Source organism: Microtus oregoni, unplaced genomic scaffold (genome assembly GCF_018167655.1).
Source record: "Microtus oregoni isolate MIOR12 unplaced genomic scaffold, Mior012 000019F_ref0000042, whole genome shotgun sequence".
Classification (NCBI taxonomy): domain Eukaryota; kingdom Metazoa; phylum Chordata; class Mammalia; order Rodentia; family Cricetidae; genus Microtus; species Microtus oregoni.
Genome location: NW_024543078.1, coordinates 11,020,145 through 11,042,407, shown reverse-complemented (window position 1 = coordinate 11,042,407; position 22,263 = coordinate 11,020,145). Strand labels below are relative to the sequence as shown.

The following is a 22,263-nucleotide window of genomic DNA, read 5'->3' as shown; positions in this document are numbered from 1 at the left end:
CGGGGAACGAATGAATGAAGAGTGGAATTAAAATCGAAGGGGCCTCAACCTCCTGCCTGTCCCTGCTCACAGCTTGTGTCCCTGAGTTGTCGGTGTCACCAAAATAAAAGCTGTGACGGTCCCACGTTTTGACCTGTTCTTAACATGCATACATATACATAAATTGTGTGTGTGTGTGTGTGTGTGTGTGTGAGAGAGAGAGAGAGAGAGGGAGGGGGAGGGGGAGGGGGAGGGAGGGGGGGGAACGGGGGTTCAGTTTAGCGCGCACCCCTCATCCCAGCACTAGGGAGGTAGAGAGGCAGGAGGATTAGGAGTTGGAGGCCAGCTTCCGCCACATAATGAGTTTGGGTACAGAACACTCGTCTCCAAAAAACGAGGAGGCCGGAGAGGTGGCTCCAGGTGACCAGCAATTTCTGCTCTTGCCCAGGACCCGAGTTCCGGTGCCGACGGAGCCGACGCCCTCTTCGGGTCCCCGTGGGCATTGCACGCACACTCACCGACAAAAAACTATCCAAAAAGAAAAAGGTTTTCAGTTTGTGAGTCGTGGAAGAAGGGAGGAAAGCCGGAGTCCGCTGCTCCTCTTAGATGGTCAACGCCTTCGCGTCTGACCCAGTCACCGCAACTTGGAAAACGCGCGCTCCACCGCCGCGCTCAGCCCGCCGACCCTCGCGCGCCTCCTCGGAGACAATCCGGAGCCGCGCGCCTCCCGCCAGGCCCCGCCCTCCCCACAACGATTGGCCAGGCTTTTACTCGAGGGCCTACCGGTTCATCCCTGACGGGCATCACGAGCAGCCAATGGTAAGAGCGCCCGCCCTCTCAGAGGCCGTTGGAGGCGGGCCGTTGGAGGGGGCGGGGCGCGCAGCTTGGTAACCGTTGCCGGGCGCAACGCCCCGCCCTGCAAGTGCGGCGCGAGGCCGAAGCGGGCGGGCGCTAGGTGCGGGCGGGCGGGCGGCGGGAGCCGGAGGAGGAGCGGCCGGCGCCGCCACCGCCGCCGCCATAGAGACTGTAGCCGTGGAGACTGTTACTTGCCAACGCGGAGCGACACGCAGCGGCCGCCGCCGCGGGAGCCGCTACCAGAACTCCCCGCCGAACTCCAGGTGAGCGCTGCGGGCCCGGGAGGGGGGCAGCGACTGTCGGGGACCCCGCTGGGGGAGTCGCGGGGGCGGGCGCAGCGGGACCCAGCGCCCCAACTTTGCAGACGCCAACGTCGCCCACTTCTGGTCCTTACAAATGATTTGGGGATCCCTGGACTGAGGGGAACACCGCTCACACTCTTCAAAGTTTGTGAAGTGTAGCGATCTCTTCTTGCGTTTGACGCACTAAATCTAACTTTGAGGGGTGAGGACTCCAGAAGACCCCCTTGTCTCTTATTTTTTTATCCCGAAACTCCGGGAGCGCGGAGGCACCCCCCAAAGTATTCCTCACTCTCACTAACCCCAAAGCCTGGATTGGAGACTCCCCCAAGTCTGCTCCTCACTGTCATATCCCCGAAATCTGGGTTGAGGGCTCCCACAGAGCCAGCCATTCTCACCCAACTCTGAAAATCAGGGGCATCGTCTCCCTTTTACACTTCTGAAATCGGGGTACACTGGGACCCCGGCTGTCATCCCTGAACTTGACTCCCAGGGGATCCTTCTGTTTGCCCCCGAAATTCGGAGCATCCGGTTTCCTCCTTGACTCAGGCACACTGGTTTGGGGGACACCGCCCCCGGCACCCCTTTCTTGTGCTTTGCTTTGACCAAAATAGTCAGTGTGTTTCTTCTGGAAAGGATTCTTCTCCGCCCTTCGTACTCTATTGTCCATCCCAAACTCCTCGGCGCCCCAGATCCTCGGATCCCCTCCCCTGCCGCGTGGAACCCACAGTACGCGTTTGGGGGTATCTCGGGACCCACGGTCCTTTCCCACGCTGCCCCGGGATCTCACGCGCATCCGCAGCTTCCTCTTCGTCGCGGGGATCCGCAATCCAGAAAACTTTCCCGAAGGAAAACATTGTGTGACCCGTTTGCAGAAAGCCGGGAGGCCGGCCGGGAGAGTGCGAGTGCGTGCGCGCCGGTGCGTGTGGACCCCACCCGTGCACACGCACGCTCACTCCAAAACACCCGTGTTTCTCCTCGCCCCTCCCCATGGGCCGTGTCGGCAGTCGGGATTCGCTAGAACCTCTGTTGTCTCCTCCGCTCCCCCCTCCCCAGCTCAGCCGCCTCAGGACAGACCTCAGGGGGATGACGCCCGCGGGGGACGGGGCGGGAGGGGGGGGGGACACTGTTAAAGCAGCTGGCGGCTCCACTCCGGAGACCTCATCCCTACTTTAGCCCGTCTAGGGGACACTATAGTCCCCAGTCATTGCCTTGCTTTGCTCTCAGCTTAACACGGGAATCCTGTTCCGCCGAGAAAAATCCTACGATGATTGGGTGTTAAATAATTTTATGAGCTTGTATTACTTGTGCAAGTGTGGCCTCTGACCGTTACCTTCATGCATGTGTTCTGATCATACCCTCCACCACTCACCTCTCACTCCCGCCCACTCCTGATGATCCCTCCTCCCAGACCCTCCTCTACTTTTTGCCTTTTTTTCCTTGAAGAGAGTTGTAATGAGCATGGAAACAGATCCCTCTGAATGAGTAAAAAAAGGGGAATCTGTAGTGTAGGTAAAGTAAGAAATCTATAGTATAAGGATAAGTATAATATAGAAAATAGAAAATTAAGTAAGAAATTGTGTGAAGTAGAAAATTATTAAGGAGAAATATTAAGAGAACATTTTTTGCCCACTTAGAGGCTGCCACACCCATCTGGCCCTGCCAGATAGGAAGGCTGCATCCAGTAACCTTGGTAACAAAAGTAATCTTGCCACACGAGAAGGACCCCACCCTTCTGTGTCCAGTCGATACCAATAGCCTAGGACATCTGGCTATCAGAAGGATGGAAAGGGAGACAGGTTCAAAAGGGAGACAGGTTCAAAAGGGAGACAGGTTCAAACGGGGGACAATGGCTCCCTCTGCAGCAGCTGCGGTAACTGCCTAAATGTCCTCAGGGATCAGATGATTATTGTCAAGTGATTCACTTTTGTTTAACTTTTTACATGCATTTATTTATTGAGTGTGACTACACGCGTGCGCTCACACACATGTGGGTACATGGGTTCCGGGACCTCGGTTGAGCAGGCCTGGCCGCAAGAGCCCTTACCTGCCTAGCCACCTTCGGGCTGTGGAATGAGATTTAATTGAAAGTGAAGTAAAGATACTTCCAAGAGCAGTCATGGTATTAATAATAAAATAACGACACAGAACTTTTTAAAAATCTTTCCTGTCGTCCTTTTAACCTCTTTGGCCAGCCTGTGGAGTGTGCTTGTTTACTGGGAGGGCTCAGTGAGTCTGGCGGCTGACCTACCCTTCCTCCCGCTTGGGTTCAAGGACTGGAATGGACTGGAAAATCCACCCGGGCATGCCGCACCCAGGTGTTCTCCACTTCCACTGGAGAAGAGCGAGAGCTCGGCCTCAGGGAAAGGAATCTAAGGCTCCTACCACCAGGCAGCCATATCCAGGGGATTACACACTGAGTGGCAGGAGCCAGAGAGAGGATTTTGGATACTTTGAATCAGTGATGGTTTAACAATGCTACAATGTTCTACTGCCTGTCAGGTTGGTCTCTGTGTGGATCCCTGAGCCCTAGGGAAACAATAGGGTTATAAACGATGTCACCACTCTCAGCCTTTAAAATACAGCTTTTAATTCCCTTGCTGCATGAAGGGTCCCTGGTGCCTTAAACTGCATTAGTCGCCGGCTTTTTTCCTTCTTTTCTTTTTTTCTCTTTCTTTCTTTCTTTCTTTCTTTCTGACAGGGTTACTCTGTAGCTTTGGAGCATGTCGTCCTGGAACTAGCTCTTGTAGACCAGGCTGGCCTCAAACTCACAGAGATCCGCCTGCCTCTGCCTCCCGAGTGCTGGGATTAAGGGCGTGCGCCACCACCACCCGGCTGGTAGTGGTATTTTTAATCTTTATTGTTTAAGTGAGTGTGCAGCACCTGTTGTGCATACGTGCGGAAGTCTGAGGATCACTTATGAGAGTTTGCCCTTTCCTTCACTTGGGGATCAAACAAAGGTTATCAGGCTTGGCAGCAAGCCTCTCCCAGTCCCAGTGGTGATACAAATATTCATATATGCTTATTAGCACATGCTAATATATTCCTATATTCATTAGTTCATCTATAAACTAATGATTGCTTAGCTTGTTAAATCCTTAGCTAGAAGGAATCGCATGTTATATGTTTTGTTTTCTTTCTTTCTTTTTTTTTTTTTGCCCACTTATTTATTGAGGTGCTGGGCTTTGCATATGCTATGCAAGTATTCCCAGCTGTTCTTTTTATTTTTACTGTATTTTTTGAGACAGTGTCTCACTTTTAGACCAGGCTGTCCTAGAACTTGCTGTGTATACTAGACTGGCTTCGAATTCACCGAAATCTGCTTGCCTCTCTGCATCCCAAGTGCTCAAATTAAGGCATGTGCCACCACCCCAACCCTTTACCGGGATTTCAGTGCCCACCTACGTCCAGCATTAATCTGTGGATGGGTGGGTGACTGCTCCTTTGTAGATTGCTCCTGATACCTGAGGTGCCAAGTCCAGCTCCCCACGGTCCCCCAAGTCCATTCCTCCCATTCCTTACTCTTCTACTAGTGAGCAGCAGCTGGGTACTCAGGTTGTGAAGCCCTCCAGCTGACCTAGGGACCACCAGCTGCTCCCAAGACATGTCATCCCTCCAGTGCCATTTGTCTCCATACTGGAAAATGACAGTGTTTCATGTTGCTACGTCTCTCCGGGGTTCTGCGTGTGCACAGTTTATCTGCAGGGCTGAGGACTGAGTCAGGACCGCAAATGAGCCGGTCAGGTGCTCACCCCTGAGCCATGGCCCCAGCTACAAAAAAGCTACTGGAACTTAAACCTCACCACCAGTGCTGAGTGTCCTCCCCCCACCTTCCCCCCTGGCCTCGGGCATCATGGTGACCATAAGTTTGCTGGGTGGCCAGCCCACTCAGCAGGGCAGCTTTGACTTCTGAGTTTACCAGCTTTCAGTGCCAATACTGTGATGTCTGGAAGGGAGCCACGGCGAGGCAGGGTGGCTGGCTCATGCCAGGACTTGAACTCAGCCCCCAGGACCAGGCACCAAGCCTTGTGCACCTCAGCTCTTTCTTAAAGCCACATTCCTGTCATATGAGGTGTAGGCCTGGCAGGTTCTGCCACCCTGCCCAGCATCCTGGCAACTCTGGCTTCTTCTTTTGGACTCTAACGAATCCTGTGATTTCCTGCCAAGATGGCTGACTGGCCCCTAATTCCTTATAGAGTCAGGGCCTGCTGCTGCTGCCGTGCGCACCCAAGGATGCCCTGATTAACTCAAGGAGTAGTATACAGCCATTAGAACAGGAAGAATGGAGGACAGCTCGGGGTTAAGAGCACTCACGTACGTGCTGCCTTTGTGGAGGCCCTGGGTTTGGTCCCTGCTTCCACACACAACCCTTTACAGTCCCGGGGGTCTGATGCCCTCGTCTGCCCTCCCTGGGCACCAGGCATGCTCTTGATGCACAGATGCAGGCAGGCAAAGCGTCCATGCACATAAAGTAATAAAGTGTAAAGATAAAGTACCCAGTGGGGCTCAGTAGGGGGATCATTTACCTGCCATACACAAAGCCCCGGGCTCCAGAAACCAGGTGTGTGGAGCATGCCTGTTAACCGGCACTGTGGAGGCAGAGGCAGAAGAATCAGGGGTTCAGGATCAACTTTGATTAAATAATGAAGGCCAGCCTGGGCTACATGAGACCACCCCCAAGATAGAGGTTTTGTGGCCTCACATGATTAGATATTACACATTAGGTCATGAAGATCAGGAAGGGCAAAAGCCCTGGGGTAGTGCTGTGTTGGATCCACTGGGGGGCTGGGGACCACCTGCTGATTGGAGGCAGGTGGGGGAGGGGTGGAGCCATGGAGATCGGCTGGCATGTGTGAGGTGGGGGTGTTGAGCTGTGTCCCAGAAGGGCTCATCAGATGCCAGCCACCATTCTGCCTAGAGGACCAGGACAAGTGGGAAGGTAGCCAAGGCTTCAGCAAACCTCACAGTGGTTGCCAGTGGCTGATGGAGAGAGAGGACATAACCATGTTTTCAGGAAACTTCCCAAACTGCCTAAGCAGGAGTTGTTAATGATGACTCTTGGGTCAAAGCCTGGTGGTTATTTTTAAATTGTGTGTGTGGCAGGGTGGCTGTTGTATAGCAAGGTAGCCTCAGACTTGCTGTGTAGCTAAGGATGACCTTCGACTTCCTCATCACTTCCTGGGTGCCGGGATGACAGGCAATGCCACCACACCCTGTTTAGGGCTCCTTACGTGATAAGTACTCTACCACGGAGCCCCAGACCCCAGAATCCTTCATGTAAGAGGCAGTGACAGACATGAGCATCTGTGACACAGAAGAATGTGACCATCCGGCCCTTCGCTGTCTTTGTGTCTTGCTGGGCTGGAGGCCTCTGGGGTCAGAGCTCCTGCTATCCGCACTGGAGACTGCAGCCACAGTGGGAGAGGTGACAAGGACCAAGGTGTCAGTTCCCAAGGGCTCTCCAGGGTCTGGGTGCTCACCACGGTGTCCCAGACCCTGAGGAAAGTGACCTCCTGGGTGTTTGGATTCAGGGCCAGGCAAAGCCTATCAATTCAGTGACCTCAAATGTGGAGGGATGGGTTAGGAGCCAGCAGGGGCCATGCAGCCAGCTGTGTGCTCAGGACACTGAGGGGCAGCAGTGATATAGGGAGCTGGAAGGGGGGGAAGCATCTATAGGGTGAGGGATATCCAAGCCAGAGGTCAGGCTTCAGGGGTGTATGCTGATGTGCACGAGGTTCCAGAATGGGTGGACAATGAGAGAAACAAGGACGGAGGAATCAGTGACTGAAGTAATAAGGGCGGCGGCGGGGCTGCGTCCCCAACACCCCAGCCGCCTGCCCAGCTAGCTTATGCCCCGAAATAATTACACGGACACTGTATTCTTTTAAACACCGCTTGGCCCATTTCTCTCTAACCTCTTCTAGGCTAATTCTCACATATTAATTTAGCCCATTTCTAATCATCTGTGTTGCGCCCCTAGGTGCGCTTACCGGGAAGATTCTAGCCTATGTCCATCCTGGGTCGGAGCTTCTTAGCGTGCGTCTGCCCAGGAGCCAGGAGCATGGCGTCTCTCTCAGGCGTCTGCTCCCTAGAGGAAAGCGGTCGAGTCTCTGAGCTCACTTCCTCTTCCTCCCAGCATTTTGTTCTGTTTACTCCTCCCACCTATCCTCTAACCAATAAAATGGGCCAGGGCAGTGCCTTTATTAGCCAATGACCTTCCTCCATCAAGTGACGTCCACCCACCTCACGGCAGGCCCATGTCATCGCTGTGACCACCTTCATCCTCAGAGCCCCCTTCTGCCCTGATGAAGCTCGAAAGCTCAGCACCAGCTCTCAGCCCCTGTCTCTGTGGATCTGGGGATGTTGCCCCCCCCCCCCCCGAGGCAGGCTCCTGTGTCTGGCTCATTTTAAATGAGCATTGTGTCCTCAAGGTTCCTCTCTGCTGGCCGGATGGCTCGTCTTGTTAACTCGACTGCAGCTGAAGCTGATTAGAACCTGAGCAGCTGGGCACCTGTGAGCTCAGACCCACCCTGAATCTGGGCCAAATCTTCAGGTAGCACAACATGTGAAGGGACTTGGGGCAGAATGGCTGTTCTTTCTGTTGCTCACCCTCAGACTCGTTGGCAAGTTTATTTATCTTGATGGTTCCTCTGATGGTGTTGGAACCCACTTCTTCAGGATCCCATGGACTGAAACCTGGCAGCTCTGGGACCTCCCTGGCCTCCAGCACCAGATGTCCGGTCTCGGGGACCAAAGAACTACTGCGGCCACATCAGGAGACAGCACGGTTGGACGACTCGGACCACAGCCTGTGAGCAACTCTAATCAATCCCATGTATGTGTGTGTTCATTCTGTCAGCTCTGTTCCTTAGAGAACCCTGGGAAATCGGCTGGATCAAGTGTAAGACTTCTTCATTCTCATGGTTGAGTGTGGATGGGCTACATTATGCCTGTGCCTTCGTCCATCCACCCACCCTCTGCTCATCATTTCACAACCCACACATCCATCCATCAGTCATGCCCATCGGTCCACCCGTCCATCCACCACTGTTTCCACCCGGACACTGAGTCACGTTGAACCGAGGTCTCTGACCGGAAGGAACTGAGTAGAGTAGATGGCAGAGGAAGGAGGAGGAAATCTCTTCCTGGACTGAACACCAAGAAGACCAGAAAGATCAAAGCAGAGAAATCTCCAGAGGGGAAGGGGCTTTGTCCCAAAAGACAAGGTGGCTCGCTTGCCACAGCCCTGGCTCACTTGTGGAAGTCGCAGGTGTCAAGCTCCTCCTAGCCCTGCCATCTTGTTCCTGCAAACCGTTTACCTCTGAGAAACACCACATTGTCCAGAATACATTCGGTCCAAGAGGTGGTCTGTAGGCTAGGTTCTTGAAAGAAGTTTCTAGAAATGCGTGCTACTTTCTCCGTGTACCTGCCTCTTTCCTGTCCCTCCTCTTGGGGCGCCACCAGCAGATCAGAAATGCATAGGAGCTTTGGGTTCCCAGGACGGTAAAGTTCTGATTTGAACACATTTCCCCCCTACTTTTCTAGAAGACTCCTTCGGGCCTTTCTTTTCTGTCCAGTGTTCTGAAGCCAGTGTCTGTTCAGCAAATATTTGTGTGCCCAATCAGCCATCATCTGAGGTCCTTAAATTGAGTGACTGCCTGTGTTTCACCGTGTGGCAAGCTAAGGGCAGAAGGTGCTTGGGGAGGCGGTTGCGTGTTAGCAACCCCTGTGAGAGCCGGGCCTGTGCTACAGGAGTGCGTGCTGTGTGCGCCCTTAAAAGACCTGCAGAAGCCTAGTCTTCCCAGCCAGGGACTGCCAACCACGCTCCTAGCCTCTCATAGGCCAAACATGGTGCCCCCAGCAATTTCCTATCTGACCAGTCTTTCCGCCTCAAATGCGCGCATGAGTACCAGAGGCCAGCAGACCTGTGGGTCAGGGCACCTTCCACTCTGGGGACCAGGGATGGAACCCTGGGTGTGAGGCTTGGCGGCAGGCACCTTTATTGATGAGCCCTCAGTGGCATATGTGCTCATGCCCACACCGTGGAGGGCAGGCACCCAGAGTTACAAGTTCTTTTTCCAAAAAGTTCCCAGAGTCTCAAAGCGCGTATGAAGTCCTAGTATGCGAGTACAGAGGTCTGAGCATACAGTGGAGGCTATTAAGTGCTTGGTTATGCTTGGCCAATAGCAGTGCCCACATTCCACTTGGTCTAGGTTGGGAGTTTCCGGAGATTTCACTTTGTTTAAAAACTGAACGTGGGACAAATGCAGACCTTGGGCAGACAGAGCAGTTCTGTCTTCTGTCTGTCCACGCATCTGACATCCGTCCATTCCGAAACCAGGGGAGATTTTCTTTTGACTTGGAATCAAAAGAAGTTGGGAGGAAACTCCCAAGGATTTCAGTTTTATTTCTTCATTACATCTTTTCCATTTATTTGTTGACATTGTAATACTTTATTACATTTTGAAAGTTCTTTTGGTGTCTGTGTGTAGAAGTCAGAGACAGCTTTTAGGAATTGGATCTGTCCTTCCATCATGTGGGTCCCAAGGCCAGAACTCAGGTCGGCAGGCTTAGCATCAAGCGTCTTTCCCCCTGAGCCCTCTGGCAGGTTGGTAAGAGCTGCAGGGTCATCTCGGAAGTTGGTCCTGATTCAGGCAGTGTCCTGGGAGGAAGTAGCTGCTGGACTGGAGAGAGCTGTTTAAAGTTCTATTTGATTTTGTAAATCGGAGTTCTTGGGCTATGCTACCAGATCTTGCCCCTGGCTATGTACCCCTGGATCTGAACTCTCCCTCACCACTCAGCTCTCTCTTGCCCTGCAGTGTGGGTCTTGGGGACACACAGAGCCCCCCTCCCCACCTCTCTCTCTCTCTCTCTCTCTCTCTCTCTCTCTCTCTCTGTGACTCCCTGTAGAGCTAGATGTCCATTATGAAAGAAAAAATCTCTACCGAGTGTTCATATTGCTGTAAAGTTGCTTGAGTGTCTGGTTTGCTGCTGTTTATAGACCTCAAACCCCAGCATCTGCTGCCTAGTGAATGCCCACTCCAGATCATAGATAGCACACAGCCCAAGGCTGACCTCTGTATTGCTGAGGATGACCCTGAACTCTTTGCTTCCACCTCCCAAGGGCCAGACGTAATGCAAGGCGGTGCTGGGGATGGAAGCCAGGGTCACACACATGCTCGCACATTCTCTCCCCATGGGCCACAGCCTGTGATACTCAAAGTAGAAAACAGTTAAAGAGATGGGCTGAAGCTGGGCAGTGGTGTCACACAATTTTAATCCCAGCACTCAGGAGGCAGAGAGGCAGAAGGATCTCAGGGAGTTCAAGGCTACCCTGGTCTACAGAGTGAGTTCCAGGACAGCCAATGCTACAAAGAAAAACCAAAAAAGGTAGAGATGGGTTTAGTTCAGAAGTTGAGCAACACCCCTATAATCCCCCAGTGAGAGGCTAGGGGCGTGGTCAGGGTGGTGCCCCACCTAGAATCCCCCAGTGAGGGGCTGGGGGCGTGGCTCAGCAAGGTGGCCACCTAACAAGTGAGGCCTGAGTTCTGTCTATAAACACAGCAAAATAAACAAACAAGAAACCTCAGCAAGTTCAAGGATAGCACTGATTGTTTTCCAGTGGCGCAGGAGACAGACTCCTACAGCTGGCCCTTGGCACCCCTGTGCCTTGTGGCTCCTGGCGTCTTGTTGGTCTGGCTTCTTAAAGTCCTCCATGGCTGTTAGCAATGTTCCTGGGTCTTGGATGAGGTGCTGCAGCTGGGTATCTAAGACTGACTTTGTGACCCTCTGCCTCTTGAGCTGCTAACCAGAATGGAGGAAATTATCTTTTCATGGGGCAGTGTCTCACTAGGTTGCCCAGGCTGGCTTCAAATTCCTGTCCATCCTCCTGCCAGTGTCCACTGCCCATGGGCCATACCACTGCCACTGGTGTTTCTCAGTTGTAGCTAAAAGCAGTGTGTGTGGCACAGCCAGGGCCATGTGCCAATAAAACTTTATTTGTGGATGCTGAACTATGAGTTTCCTTTATTTGAACTTGTCACAAAACGTTTTGATTTTTGATGCCTTCCAACCACTTGAAAGAAATGTGAAACCCTAAGTAGCTGGCAGATGATACAGAAACAAACAGCTGGTGGCCAGATTTGTACAGCAGCCATGGCTCCATGGTGACCGTGTCCATGGTGACTGCGGATCAGACGGTGGGTGACTGTGTCCATATTGATGGTGGGTCAGACTGTGGATTATTGTGTCCATGGTGACGGTGGGTCAGACGGTGGGTGACCATGTCCATGGTGACAGTGGGTCAGACTGTGGATTATTGTGTCCATGGTGACGGTGGGTCAGATGGTGGGTGACCGTGTCCATGGTGACAGTGTGTCAGACGGTGGGTGACTGTGTCCATGGTGACAGTGGGTCAGATGGTGGGTGACTGTCTATGGTGATGGTGGGTCAGAATCTTGGATCAGAATTCATGATCTCCCTTAACTCCTGAGCCACATCCCAGGGAAACTTACACCTTTCCCCCTCTCCCTCCCTCCTTCCTTCCCTTCCTCCCTTCCTCCCAGGCTGGCTTCAAAGCCCCTCTGTGACTGAGGCTGACCTTGAACTCTGCCTCTGCCTCCCGAGTGCTGGATGACTGGCATGGGCCCCATCATTAAGTGGTGCCAGGGATGAACCTAAGAGTTCATGTGTGCAAGACTCTACCCACTAAGGGCCCTCGGCCTAACATTCCTGCTCTAGGCCCAGCTCAGTGGCTTTTGATATAGTCACAACAATTTTGTGTAACCATTACCACCATTTAATTCCAGAACATTCCATCACTCTCAAAGAAACCCCATCTCCTGAACAGCCCTCTCCATCCATCACCCCATGAATCCACTTCCTGTCTCTGGGTTTTCCTGGACATGTGTCGCAGACCCCCACACCCTCTGGCCTTTGGTATCTGAGTCTTCCTAAGCCGATGTCCTTGGGGTCACCAAAGGCTGAACTGATACTGCCTTGTTATTGTGCATGGAAAGAATGCACCTCTGGCAGCCTGGCGGCCGCATTCCTACCCTCTGTCCTGGCTGTTCTGCTGATTGTGCTCCAGCCTTGCTGCCTGTGTTTCTGCTGTGCGGATGTGCCCTGGGGTGGCCAACCAAGCTCCGGATCAGAGGCAGCTGTGGCACTACCTGTGTCCAGAAGGAAGCAACTGATTCCGGACCTTCTTGCCTTGGCCCACCTCCTCCTCCTGCCCTGCAGATGAGGTGACTCCACTGCTGCCTTGCCTCCATGCCCACTCTTATTCTTAAAAAATATCCCTGGGTGGGCTGGCGGAGCCCGCCATGAGAAAAAGCGCCGCGGGAGGGCCCGCGCTGCGCTGGCGGTGGCGGTGGCGGCAGTAACAGACATATAAACACAGGAAATAGCCATATAAGAATTTATTAACAAGGAGAGAAAGAAAGAAAGGGAAAGAGAGAGAGAAAGAGAGAGAGAGAGAGAGGAGAAAGAGAAGAAGGGAGAGAGAGGCAGAGAGGCAGAGCCCCCTGTGTACACAGGGGAGAACACAGGGAGAGAGACCAATGGTGGGCGAGGTCAGGGGTTAAAAGGAGTGGGCGTGGCCAGGGCAGGGACCGAAAGAACACATGTGTGTTCTTTCCCGTTCATGGCCTCCCTGCCCACCACATGTGTGTTCTTTCCCATTCATGGCCTCCCTGCCCACCACATGTGTGTTCTTTCCCGTTCATGGCTCCCTGCTTTCTTTTTTTGTTGTTGTTGTTTTTGTTTTTTGTTTTTTCGAGACAGGGTTTCTCTGTAGCTTTGGTGCCTGTCCTGGAACTAGCTCTTGTAGACCAGGCTGGCCTCGAATTCACAGAGATCCGCCTGCCTCTGCCTCCTGAGTGCAGGGATTAAAGGCGTGCGCCACCACCGCCTGGCTGGCTCGCTGCTTTCTACCTGTTCCAAAATGTCAGGTAACAAGTCCTGTGACCGGCTCGTGAAAACTTGTGCCATCCCCAGCAAGGCACAAGAGAAAGTTCTAGAGCCCTTGAGGCCCCTCCCTGAGGCACACCTCACCGTGTCAGGTCCACCCCACCCACTCATGGTCCCCACGTGCCTGGCTACATTCCTCAGTAGGAACTGCACCCCTGCCAGGCTGGTTCCACGCCACAGGCCTGTACTTGTCGCTTTGAGTACACCAGAGCTGGAGGAGCAGCCAGGCTTCCTGTCCCTCCAGTCCTCCTGTGAGTGCGGTCACCTGCAGCCTGCGGACCCTGCCACAGTGTCCTGCCCAGTGACGGGCTCTGCACAGATGCGCCTGCTGCCCCAGGTGACAGAAACACAGCCCTAGTGTCAACTGTCCCCTCTCGTTTTAAAAGTCAATTGATAATATTTTGAAAATACGTTCATTCTAAGACACTAATCTCAAATATTTTCTTCTGACTTGCCCATAAATAACCTAGAAACTTTTAGAATCTTCCAGAAACTTGTAGAATCTTCCAGAAACTACCAGTTTCAATCCCCCACCACTGCCACTCCAGTGGTAAGGTTCACTGCAGCTTGACCCAGAAGGCTGGAAATCGTGGCTTGTCTTGTTTTGGGATCCGCATTGTGCAGTACCCCCTCCCCCTCCACTCTCCTCCCCATTCACCCCTTGGGCTAGGCTATTTATGGGCCTTGCCTAAGCAAGTGTTTGGCAGCCCAAGTGGCCTTTCTAAAACAGGTCAGTCGCCCCCCTCCTCTCCCTCCTCTTCTGCAGGAGACCTCCCCCAAGACCTCTGCACTTGTTTGGTCCCCAGGTTCATTGCTGCAAAGGTCAGAAGGATTTTGACTCTGACTTCTCTGAGGAAAACAGCTGCTCTGGGGGTTAGAGATCCTCAACACTTAGTCAACATATGGAAATAAAAATCCATATAAAATAAAGTTAACCTTTAAATTATTTCTGCATTTGTGCATCCACATGTGTGCAGAGGTCAAATGACAACTTACTTCAATTCATTCTCTCTCCTACCATGGGGGTCCCAGGGATTGAACTCCCACCCCTCAGGCTTGGCAGCAAGCCTTTTATCCATTGAGTCAGTTCCCTGGTCCTTTTCCTGTTTTGTTCTGTGACAGGGTCTTACTATGATCCTCCAGTCTTTCTCTGCTTTCAGATGCCAAAGTTACAGGCATCTACCTCCTCTTTACATAAAAAGTACTGTGCACACAAATTTTTTAATTTTCGAAAGACATTTGAAATACAATCAGGTATTTAACACTGAATTAATAAGCTCGCTAATGCTTTGTGCTGTGATGATTTTACCGTGAATGTAATCACCCACATTAAAACACATAGCCGCCGTTGCTTCCATCTAAGTTCATGATTAGTTACTTCACCCTTAGCTGGCTGCCCTGTAGGATGCTGAGGGACAGGCCTTGGCGCCTGGTGGTGCAGGTGTGTGGCCTCACCTAGGAGACACTTGAGTGTGAATTTAGCCTCCTGAAGGCTTTCCTGGCCCTTCAGCATCTTTATTTTTTCCTGTGTTTACACTTCAGCTAGTAGATTTCCATATCTCAAGACAAACTGAATGAAGCTTCCAAAAATGCAATGCCAAGTGCAAATCCCTGACTCGTGAGGAACCACGGTTTTCCAGGTTTCCTCTAAACCAAGTTTTGCATTGTGTTTGTTTCCAGGGAAACTCCCAGACAAGATTCACTTAGGTATCTGTAACACAAAGGATGGATTAGGGGCTGGGTGCTGACTCCAGAGCTAGGCCAGCTATGGCCCAGCAGGGATTGTGGCTACTGGATAGAGAAAGAAGCTTGTTTACCCTCCAGCGCTAGCCCAGCAGGACTCTCTGTTACACTGGAGAATTCGGAAGACCAGCCTGGGCCAGGTGGTGGTGGCACACGCCTTTAATCCCAGCAGAGGCAAGCAGATCTCTGTGAGTTCGAGGCCACCTGGTCTACAAGAGCTAGTTCTGGAACAGGCTCCAAAGCTACAGAGAAACCCTGTCTCAAAAAAAAAAAAAAAAAAAAGACCATCCTGGGCCATTTGGTTAGATGCTATGTCATGATAAAAAGAAGTCTGGGGGCGTGGTCAGGGGTCCCACCTAGCACACTCAAAAACTTTTTTGTCGTTGTTTGTTTGTTTGTTTGTTTGAGATAGGGTTTCTCTTGTAGCCCTGGCTGTTCTGGAACTCTCTCTGTAGACTAGACTGAGCTAGAACTCAGAGATATTCTCCTGTCTCTGCCTCCCAAGTGCTGGAATTAAAGGTGTGCACCACCACTCCTGGGTCCCATATATGTATTTTTCAAAGCAGATTTGTTGCAGCCAGCAAAGTGTCTCAGTGTGTATGGGTGCTTGCCCACACTGGCTACCAGTTCAGCCCCAGGCTCCGCATGGTGGAGGCAGAGAGCCAGTTCCTGAAAGTTCCCATGCGCAGAGACACAGAAGCACACACATGCACACACAAAATATAACACAAAAAAAGACTTATGAGGTATATTTTAGACCACAAAATTCAGCCATTTGAAATATATTGCTCACTGGGCAGTGGAGGTTCATGCCTTTAATCCCAGCACTTGGGAGGCAGAGACAAGTAGATCTCTGTGAGTTCGAGGCCACCCTAGTCTACAGAGCAAGTTTTAGGACAGGCACCCAAGCTACACAGAGAAACTCTGTCTCAAAAAACAAAACAAAACAAAAAAAGAAATATATTGATCATTGCACTTTTGTATATTCACAAAGTCATGTGCAGTCTTCACCACTGACCAGAATATTCCATGATCTCCAAGGAAACTCCATCCCTATGAGCTGCACCTTCCTGCTCTCCTCTCTCCAGCCCCAGCCCTACAGGTCTACTTCCTGTTCTGAGGTTGGTCTTTTGTGTTTGGATCTCTCACTGAGTGTGGTGGCCTCAGTGTTGGCTGCCCGTAGCTGTGTATGTCAGGGCCTTGCTGTTCATGGCTGAGTGATATTCCAAGTGGGGATGGAGCATACTGGGTGCCCTTCCATCCTCCAGTATTGGCCCAGTGTGGAAAGGCACTCTGGTGAGCGTGGCCCACATCTCCTGGCCAGTGTGTTTCTTGGGGTGCATCCCTTCCAGCTGACTCCTCCCATCTGGCTTAGGGCAGCTCCTGAGTGGTGGAGTCATCCTGGCTCTTCTGGCAAAGGCTCTCTGATTCCACCTGGGATCAGTGGGGAGGCAGGGGCAGAATTCATTTGGAGAGAGGAAGTAAATCCTTGCTCTCCGTGGGCTCTAACTCCCTCTGCCCCGTGTGTTCTCCTCCCTCTGTTGCAGATGGGACAATGCATGCTGTCCTTCAGAAAAAGGGTCCCTCCAAGGACAGCTTGGTGCTCTGCACTTGAGTGGCTGCTGTGAGCCTGATGCTGGGTGAGAGAACGCTGAGGGAGTCCATGTGGATGATGAACTACACCAATATCCACTGGCCAACCCTTTATCAGGATGGTTTGTTTTTGAAATTGCCTTGTGGCTTCGAGAACACGTCCTGTGTGTGTTGGGGTGGGGTACAGTGGATGAGCTGGGTTCCAGCACTGAGGACTGAGTTTAGTTACCATTGGTGTCCCCAGCATGCACTCACTGGGCACCTGCTCTGTGCTGAGCCCGCAGGCAGCCTCTGTGCTGTGGTCATGTGCTCACCGCCTCCCATGCACTTCAACCCCCAACTCCAACCCCCAAAGCTGGCTTTATTTTCTCCACTAATCAGGAAAGAAGCCGAAGAGACAGGAGTTTTGAGACACTGGCCAAGGTCACCTAGCCGAAATGCAGATCAGGTGACCTTGAGCTGTGCATCCTCTGACCCAGGGTCCAGCTCCCCATGGCCATAGTTCTCCTTATTCCCTCCCATCTTCCACCTCCTCTTGTCAGTTTCTAGCCGCTGCGCCATTGGCTGGGAGGAACACTCTCTTCTGGGTCCTTTGCCTTATTCTTCTGGGGACCCCATGGCTCCCAAGAAGCAAACCGGCCTCTTCCTTAAGTTCAGCCTCTAACCTGGCTTGTACCCAAGTTCCAGACTCAGTGTCTACCCCTTGGGCAGCTACCCTTGAGTGTCAGCTGACAACACTCTAGGCTCTTGCTGCTGCATGGGTGCCTGGTCCCGCCTCATCTGTCTCTCCATCCCTCTAATGTCTGGTGTCAGGGTAGCCTCCCCTGCTTTCTCCCCCTGCCTGGGGCCTTGGAGTTCCTGGAACCAGAGTATGGCACTGCCAAGGTCCTGTGGGCTCTGGACCAGCCAGTGTTCTCCGCATGGCAGCTGCTGATACTTCTAAATGTGTACCACAGTGTTCAGTGGCTTCTCACCACACCCATGGCGGGGGGCGGGGGGAACTTTCATGGGGACCCATGTATGTCCTTCTATCTTATCCTCCATCTCCCTGTTCTCTCCTCCATCTCCTCGGTCTCCCCCATCTCCTCGGTCTCCCCCATCTCCTCCTCCTCCTCCTCCTCCTCCTCCTCCATCTCCTCCTCCTTCATCTCCTCCTCCATCTCCTCCTCCATCTCCTCCTCTCCTCCTCCTCCATCTCCTCCTCCTCCATCTCCTCCTCCTCCATCTCCTCCTCCTCCATCTCCTCCTCCATCTCCTCCTCCATCTCCTCCTCCTCCTCTTCCATCTCCTCCTCCTTAATCTCTTTCATCTCCTCCTCCATCTCCTTCTGTCTGCCATCTTTTTTTTTTTTTTTTTTTTTTGCAAAGCATGTATGTCACCTGACTTTCCATGACCTTGGTGTCACCTGCCTCCTCCCTGGAATATCACAAGTTCAGGATGGTCTGCTCTATTCCTATCAGGTTTCTGTAAACTTGGAGCAGCACATGGCAAATACCTGCCGAGTGTGATGTGCTGTGGGAGGTCTTAGGGCTCTGGACACGCAGGGACATAAGAAGGTTTTGCAATGACACGAGTGTGTGAGTGGCAGGTGCTGATGTTCTGCCTCCTGGTGAGCAAAGCACAGGGTAGAGGCAGGGAAAGATGACAGACTGCTCCTTGTGTCCCTTGTGTGTCCATCCCCATGTTGACTTCAGCGACAGTCTCGGGTGTCTGTGTGACCCACTGTCTTGCCATGCTCACTCCCTTCACTGCTGACCTTGACATGAGCAGTTGGCGTGACTGCAGCAACAGAGCCCAATGCCAGCTCCCTGGCCAGTGCTGTTGGAGATGCTACAGTGCTGAATTGTTATCCATGGCAACCCATGTGTCTGGACAAAACCCACACAGGCCATTAGGAGGTGGCAGGAGGATGGGCAGCCAACAGCCAGGTGAGAAGCCTTCAGCCCCAGTGAGTGTGAAGACAATCATGTGTCAGCCACAGTGCTGCCATTCTTGTGTGGTGCCTGGAATCGAACCCGGGCCCTGCATGCCAGTTGAGTGCTGAGCCCTAAGCTGCGTCCCCAGCACTGTGTTGTTGTTGTTGTTGTTGTTGTTAGAGACAGGGTCTCTCTTCACAACTCTGGCTGTCCTGGAACTCACTCTGTAGACCAGGCTGGCCTCAAACTCCTGCCTGGCTGTGTAAAGTTTTAAATGTGAACTGAACATGGTCAGTGGAGGAAGTTTAATGTGCATGTGCACACCTGTCATCCGGACACTTGGGAGGCAGGGGGTTGGTTCAGTGTCATCCCGGGCTATGTGGAGAGTTTGAGGCCAACCTGTGCTATGTGCGACACTGTCTCAACATGGAAACAAACAGCATTTTCCAGTTATATTTCTAAGAATCCCCATGTCTCTCTCTGACTTTCCAGAGGCTTAGAACATTTTATCCCATTTTCCCCAAATTATCCTGAGCTCCTCTTTGGGAGCTGACTTAATACAGAGCTAGAAATGGAGTCACCAAAAACAGAACAAAGCAGACCTGAGCCTGCCCTGGGCAGCACAAGGGTCACACAGTGTGTCCTGCTTGTCCTGGGGAAGGTGGAGCAGGGGAGATGTCTGTTCTCAGATCTACATGTAACCAGGTTCCTTTTAAAATAAAGTGTTTGTCGTGATCACATTCACTCCAACTCCTCACGGATTCACCCCCACACTAAGCTCACTGTCTTCTTGTGTGCTGCTCACGCATTCCTGGTGTGGGGCCGACTGCAGGGCATGCTGGCCTACTGGGTGTGGAGCTGGCCGCAGGACATGCTGGCCTACTGGTAGCCACATCCCTTAAGGAAGCTGTCTCTTGCTCCCTGCCATCAGCTGTCCATAGTTCCTCAGTCAGGAGTGTGGTCTTGAGCCCCTCTCCCCCACTGTGCTTCAAGGCTGACTGGCCTGATTCAGTGCAGCAACCACAGCTGCTGTAGGTCCCATCCTGTCCAGAACACATCAGTTTGCTCTGGTCCTACCGGACCCCTGGCTCTTGCTGTCTTCTGTGGTGGTCCCTAGAGGGGAGGGGTGTGGCATAGATGTCCCATCCCTAGCTGAGCACCCCTTGCTCTCTTGCTCTCTGTGCTTTGGCTGGTTGTGCTTTTCTGTGATGCCCACTGTCCGCTACATGAAGACACTTCTCCAATGAGGTCTGAGAACTGTCCTCATCTCTGGGCTCATGTCTGCAAAGAGAAGGCTGCTTGTTATGGTGCAGGTTGATACTACATCCATGTAGTAGCAAGATGATAGAAATAGCTTGCCCATGAGGCCTGTAGGCACCCAGCCATGGGTCTTTGGCCAGGTTTACCAGGTGTGAGTTGGTAAACTTTAAGGCCTGTAGAACTGGCCTTACAGCAAATCAGAGAGCAGGTGACTGCCCCTGTAAACCCCTGTGCCATTCCTGCCCCATGGGTGGTCTGCCTCCTTCATGGCCATCATTGTCCCTGCTCCTGGTCCCGTCCTCCTCCTGTCCCTGCTCCGGGGCCCGTCCTCCTCCGTCTCCTTCCATTAAGCTGTCAGCCTCGGGCTGCTTACGGTGCCAGTCACACCTGCTCACTTTGATTTCACCCTGAGTTGACCTGTGGTGACATTCTGATCCAATCTGCTCTGCTTAGTAGCCACAACCCTCCACCAGGGCCATCCCTCCCTCAGCTCCATCTCAGCTCTTGTGTCTGTTCCTGCTGCTCAGGAAGGCAGCAGGCCACCCTTTGGGCGCTGAACCCCAACAAGCCCACTATGCCCTACACCAGCTCCCTTCCCCTCTGCCACCTAGCACTGTGGCTTTTGTCACCTGCCTCAGTGTCTGCACCACACTGCACACAGAGGCACGTGCGTGTGCAGCTGTCTGTCTGTGTGTTCTCATCTCAAGTCAAAGCCTGGGTCATGCAGACATTCAGATTGTATTTATTGTAATTATTCGTGTATGCATGTACATGTGTGTCATGGTTCTGTGTGGAGGTCAGAAGACAACTCTCAGGAGCTGGCTCTCTTCTCCTGCCATGTACTTCTTCTGGTCAAACTCAGTTCCCAGGCGTGGCAGCAAACACCCCTACCCTCTGAGCCACCTTGCTGCTGCCCCAGTCCTGGTTTTGGTGGATGTCTAAGTACAACTTTGTTCCTCCTTTGGGTCAGAAGTTGAGGAGCCTCACCACTGCACTTCCAATGCCTCTTTCCCAGTGCAGAGCAGCAGTGACCCCCAGCCTGTGACCACCCCACATTCACTGAGCAGCGCTTCAGCCCAGATCTTTAAAGGGACAGCCATTCCTTCATGTATATTCATCTCCCAAGAGGAAACTTAAAGATACTTCTCTGTGCCGGGAGCCATAGGGATGCTCAATTGGCCCGTGTCTACTGGGGGGTGCCTGAGTCAGCCTCGGCCAGGAGGCGGGGTCCCTGCCTCTGTCTGACTGGAATGCTTTCAGGGATGCAGAGATGGCTCATGGGTAAAGACACTAAAAGACCAGAGTTTGATCCCCAGAATCCCCTTAGTGGAAGGAGAGAACAGACTCCAACAAGTTCTCTGAGTTCCACATGCAAATTGGATGCATGCATGTAAGTAAATGTAATTAACAGGGAACAAACAGGAGATTGCTTTAAAGCCTTGGCCCTGTCCCTGAAGACAAGCTCACTGGGCGTGGAGCATGGGTCAGGGCTGTCCCTCATGAGGACCTTCAAGACCGTGCCCTCGAGCCTCCTGTCCAGTGGGAGCTCTGAAGTCACCCAGTTCCTCTCTCTGGGAGGGTGGAAGGTGGAGTGACAGTCCCCACCCTCGTGGTGTCCCCTGGGGCAGGGCCACCCTGAGCCATGGGTGCTGAGTGACTTTTCCCACACTTTTGGGCTCCCATGGAGTCCTTCATGTTAGACAACTGCTCTGCTCTCACGCTTTTCTCAGATAGAAGCCTGGTTCTTTGCCTAGAGAACAGTTGTGTGTGATTTGCTTCCTCCCCCGTCCAGGGCTAGGCAGGGTGGCAGCCCGTTTGTCCCGGGATCCTTGGGAGCTGCCTTGGTCGGGTTCCTGGGTTTCTGGCCTCAGAACAGATCTGGTGAGCTGTCGGCCTTCCCTGGTTACTATAGAGAAGAAATTATTTGTCTTGCTGTTCAGGCCTCTGAAAATAATAGATTACATATTTGGAAGGGCTTTCTTTTTATTTATTTATTTTTTTATTTTAGATCTGGTTAACGTGAGATAGAGAAGTTGCCCTGGGGATGACATTGTTTGGTTTGGGAAGTATTCTCTTGGTTGCTGAGCAACGGGCGCTTGGAAACGGGAGTGGACTGCGTTGCCCCTGGCAACTGTTGTTACTCAGCAAACAATGAGGGCTGGGCACGCGGCGCCAGAAGCCTGCCCGGTTCCCATCCAGCATCTGCATGTGTTTTTCTCTGATTAGATGATGTGGGGGTTCGGGGGTGGCAGGTAGCTGGTGTCTGCCGGGGTCTGTGCTGATGTCCCTATGCACACTCGAGTTTTTGCCCTGCCCTGCTGACTTTGAAGTTAAGTTTTTGGTGGAATTTTAAAGAATATCTAATTCCTGGTGTTTCTAGAGCCTCCATCAGGGCCACCCCGATGGCAGGCAAGGCAGGTCCCACTCAGGACTGGCTGGTGTTGGAATCCGAACCCAGAGTGACCCCAGACGGCATGCTGAAATGCTGGGGACAGTCTCGCTGACAGGTGCCCCTTGCAGGCCACTTTCCAGCCCTGGCTAGATCAGGATCCGATCCTCCCACTCGCTCTAGCTGGATATGGGGACTATTTACCCGGCCCCGTTGCTGAGGTAAACACTCGCTGTCCCAGAGCTTGGGCTGGCGACAC

The 22,263-nt window shown here is 52.6% G+C and overlaps 1 protein-coding gene across 2 annotated transcripts in view; it reads left to right on the top strand.

The window, feature by feature from the left end:
- Positions 1–873: 873 nt before the first annotated feature.
- Rfx2 (regulatory factor X2) overlaps positions 874–22,263 on the top strand; it is a 61,319-nt gene continuing 39,929 nt past the window's right edge. Inside the window, exon 1 of one of the 2 annotated variants that reach the window (XM_041669905.1) lies at positions 874–1,097. The gene's annotated coding sequence lies outside the window, so the exon portion shown is untranslated. The remainder of the gene's footprint in view (positions 1,098–22,263) is intronic. The other variant, XM_041669904.1, reaches the window with a different exon arrangement.